Below are 5,041 nucleotides of genomic sequence, written 5' to 3'. Positions count from 1 at the left end.
GGAGTTCAATACATGTGCACATGCTTGATGCTTAAAAGTGTGCTTTGGGAATTGCTCGGAAGGGAATTTAAGGAAACTGAACTTTATAGAAGATTCCCAGTGCTCAGCAGAAATAGTTTATAATTAACTAGACTCTAACACGTATTGTTAGAAACAAGATGTACAAGATGTGAAATTGCTATTAGTATGGTTATTGTAGTAGTAGTAGTAGTCAGGCTAGGCCAGGTTATGCACACTTAACAAATTAGCCCTGAAATCAGTGGCCTGACAGAAGAAAAGTAATTTTTTTAAGCGTTTATTTATTTATCTTTAGAGGGGAAGGGAAGGAGAGAGGGAGAGAATCATCAATGTACGGTTGCCTTTCATGCGTCCCCTGCTGGGAAGTGGCCTGCAGGGAACTGGCTTGCAACCCAGGCATGTGCCCTGACTGGGAATCGAACCTCAATTGTCTGGTTTGAAAAGTAATTTTTTTTTATTATGATACCTGACTGATACTAATCAGAAAGAAGTGGAAGAGGAAACTGCCTCATCCAGGATGACAGTGTCTCCACTGTATCGGTTCATTCCATTTGCAGGACAGGGGAAATGGCAAATACAGAATCATACATTGGCTATTTAAGATATTGTTGCAAAAGAAATTTGCATCACTTCTGCTCATTGCCCACTAATGAGAATGACTCATGACCCAGCTAACTGTAAGGAGTTCAGAGAGCAAGGGAGAGCTGACAAAATGTTTGGTGAGTACCACTGTCTCTAGCTTATTAGCATTCTTAGTAATAGTTATAGCCACCGAATTTCAGTCCTTACTCTGTTCTAGCTAGTGTATTGCATTTCTAATAGTATTCTCACAAAACTTTGCATCATGGATATTATCTACTGACAAAGGAGGAAACTTAGGGACAGAGAAACTTGTTAACTGACTTGCTTCAAGACATCTCCACATTCTATTATCCCTTTATCATCATGGCTCACAAATGAAAAGCTGTGGCTGTAATTCCAAAGCTGACCCTCCAACCCATGTTGTCTCTCTCAGAGTTTTGACTGTTTCTTTCTCCCTCATCCCCAGGCTGTCCTTCAATACTGGCACCTCCCCTTAGTGCACAACCACCTCAAGGCTTCTATATCCATTAAAACCATACAAAATCCCTACACTGTTCTGAAGTTCCCTTTTCTTTTACTGTTAAACTTCTCAAAACTTGATGCATATGTCTCATTTCTACTTCTTTACTACTCCCCTAAAATCTTGTAATCTTCTCTCTGCTTTAGTTATAACAGTAGTTATTCTCTGTAACTGCAGATATACAAGCTTTAGCAGTTGTGATGAATCCAAATGGGTACCAGACTTAAAGTTTTAGAAGCAATATTTAAATCCTTATGCCTTAATAGCTGTGGAACCTCTAGCAAATTAATGCATTTGGCTATAACTCCTTATTTCTGAATAATGGTCCAATAAGATTTGGGCTGCCCACCTCACACACTGGTGAGATAGATATAATGCAATCATGTAAGTAGAAATGATTGAGAAACCAAGAATTAATTAAGAATATCCCTCATAGTTTTTATTTTTAAATCTAATGACCTTTCCTTAGTACTTAGAATTAATTCAGAATATCCCTCATAGTTTTTATTTTTAAATCTAATGACCTTTCCTTAGTACTTAAACGATATGCATAATTAACTCTGCATATCGTTTTCTGAAACCAGCCACTTTCCACACTCTGACAAATCCTTTTGTGACTTCTATCATGATTTTTTTCTCTTGCTGTATAAACATGGTTAACTTGCTCCCCTACTTCAAACCTCTCCCTGGTTCTTCCCTCCCCCAGGGACTTGCCTCAACTCATCTTTGCCTCATGCATGGTCCTGATGGGGTGCTCTGTGCCCTCCCATTTTCACGTTCACCCATGCATGTCTTCTCCACAGACACGTCTTTTTATCAACTTGTTTCTCTTTAAGGTGTCCAATGACTTCCTAATAGTCAAGTCCAATGAATATTTTTCAGGTCCTTATCTTATTCGAATCTTCTGCAACTGAGCTGTTGACCACTTTCTGACACTGCCTTCTCCTCTGCCTTCCGTGGCACCATTTCCTTCCTTCTCTAGAACCATTGTTTCTCGGGCTTTTTTCTCAGGATTCACTTTTTAAATTATTATTCCTAAAATGTTAATGATCCTTAAGGTCTATTCTTAATCCTCTTCCTTACTTATTTAAACATATATCCCTAGAAAAATTGATCTATTCTCATGACTTGAGAGTAGTTAGCATCTTAATGGCAATAACTTCTAAAGCCATATCTATAACCCAGAGAGGAAACCAGAAACCCACTTGTAATGAGTACCCACATAAACGATATTTAATTATTTTCCGAAAACTGTACAACATGAATCCCTGACTCTAGGAAGATACACCCACCCATTGCTTTTCAAACGTACCCAACTTATCTACAGCCTTACGCCATTTATCTTGTTCTATCTGTAATTATCTTTTTGCCTGCAATCCCTTCCACTCACCTAAATGTTATTCTCTGCTGGTTCCCAAGGACTTCCAGCAACTCAGCTCAGCCCATAATTTTTTTGAATTAATTTCCCAAATAGATATAGTTTAAGACATCCTGCTACCATATGACACTTTTTTCCTCTAGAAATTTCTACTTCCCCCAGGTGTTTGACCGAGCATTGATTTTGTATACTTGACTCCCCAGCCCAGCCACAGCTCACTGAACCAGGGAGTACTGACTTCTCTTGAGACGAACCAGTTATAATCTCTCATGGTAACTAGAATTATCCCTGACACTCAGGGATAGCTAATGACTCTGGCCTGATTACTTGAAATAAAAACATAGAAAGTTTGAGATAACAAGGAAGCCAGTTTTAGTCACATGCACAATGAGGCAGCAAAACTTTAATCTACAGAAAAATAAGGAAAGAACATGGTAGGTCTGATGAGACTTGAGGGCAGTTGCTGACCAAGTTTCCAACAGTTTTTCAGTCTCTTATGATCTTCTGTTGCATAGTCTGCCTTAGGCAAGAGTATTCTGATATCTTTTAAATCCCTTTTCTTTTTTTTTCTTTTGCTTTGCTGTTTAAAGTGATTTTCTAATATATTTTCAACAAAAAAGAATCTAGGAATTACCCATTTTTATCCTTAATCAGATATTATCTTGTGCCATTACTTAGCTATGTCAATATAGTTTGTTTCCCTAATTAGGTTGCCAAGCTTCTCTACTGTGGGTATTTTGTCTGATTTTTTTCCCCTTTGAATCCTCCCAATAGTTCCCTTTACAGTAAGCACTCTGGGAACTCAATGAAAACATTGAGGCAAACACTGTAAACATTAACCGTTTGTCCTCTTCACAGTCTATTGCAGTGCTGTGAACATATTTGATACTCTCATATTTGAGTTAAATGAATGAATGAGTTTTTGAGATTCTCATGTCCATTCTTTTCAGTCTTCTGCCTTTACCTCTTAAAACAAATAAATAAATAGGAAAAAAATCAGTGAACCTGTGTTTAAGACAGAAAGAGAGAAAAAACAACACCTTAAAGATAGGATGCTATTAAGATATTTACTCACAAAATAAAATCTTTTCTTATTCTAATATTTCTTAATCTTTGCTCAATTTTCAAAAAGGTGGTGTGTGGGGGAAGTTATGCTCAAATAATCAAACCCCCGATTATGACCAAAGGAACTCTTTATTTTTAGTTTCTTGAAAACTTAATGATTATATACAAATCTTTTTTTTTTAAATTTAGGACTTATTTTACTTGAAATTTAAAAATTTTTTAATTGTTCACATATAGTTTTCTGCCCTTTGTCCCCAGCTCAGTCCACCCCCCAAGCCCTCCCCTCCTCCCTCCCATCTCTATCCCCCCTTGTTATTGCCCATGTGTTCTTTATACTAGTTCCTTCAAACACCTTCCCCCTTCCCCTGAAATTCCCTCCCCTTTCCCCTCTGGTCACTGTCAGGTAAGTCCAAACCTGTTTTGATCACCACTAAACAGAAAGAGGATAGCCTTAGGAAGCTGAACTGGAGTATCATCCTTGCTCTGTTATTAGTTAATTATATGACCGTGGGTAAGCTATTCGATATCATCGTACTTCATTTTCCTCAGGTGACAAATAACAAGAATATATTATACTGTATATCTCCTAAGAAAATGCAAAGATAAAAAAGAGGTAATACATTAGAAAAATATTTAGAAATGACATTAAATGTGGTCGTAGGAAGATATAATCGAATAACACCATTTTGTAATTTTAACAGAATTTGACTAAATGTAAAAAGAAGACTGCAGAGACTTAAAATATCCCTATGTTTATAATGAGATTCTCTATTCGCCAGGTCCCTTTTTAAGCTTATGTTCAACCTATTTGCCATTTATCTTCCCTGCTATTTTTCTGGTTTCTCTTGAGGCCAGAGTGCCAGCTGTGTTAAATTGTGTGATAATTCTGTGCTCTGAACTATTCTCCTGAGGAAGCAGAGTCAAACGCCAACTCCATGACTGGTCTTGAAAAGAGAAAACCTCTAACCCGCAAATTCATAATAGCAGTCCCTTGAAGTTGCTTGTATTACTATACTACTTATAAACACCTTGAAGAAGGAAATAATGGCCTTGTGATGGAAACCAGAATATCTTACAACCTAAATATGGTGGATGATCACTATTGCTAGTTGGGGGCTTTTAAGCTATGTCTCAAAGCTTAGTGTCAGACAGGTGAAAATATTTAGTCTTCATCAACCAAGATGACCCTAAAATGGGAGGTAGTGGTCAAGCCTTGGTGAATTACTATGACAAGCCCCTATATAAGTCCATTTTCATTTCAGAAAAGACACTGAGGGAAGGACAATGCTTATTTCAATTGATTTTTTATTTTTAGAATAAGTTGGATGGAATGATAATTGTGTTAGTAATAGAAGGTGTGTGCACCTGAAAATTGTTATAAAGATAATTCTCAAATCTCAGAAATAAGCACCATGGGTGCATAAGCATGGTTGTCTTTTCTCCCATTTCATTTGTTTTAACTATGGTTTTTCTAAGTC

Source organism: Artibeus jamaicensis, unplaced genomic scaffold (assembly GCF_021234435.1).
Source record: "Artibeus jamaicensis isolate MK-2021 breed Jamaican fruit bat unplaced genomic scaffold, CSHL_Jam_final contig_465, whole genome shotgun sequence".
NCBI classification, from domain to species: Eukaryota; Metazoa; Chordata; class Mammalia; order Chiroptera; family Phyllostomidae; genus Artibeus; species Artibeus jamaicensis.
Note: the sequence above shows the minus strand (reverse complement) of the source record.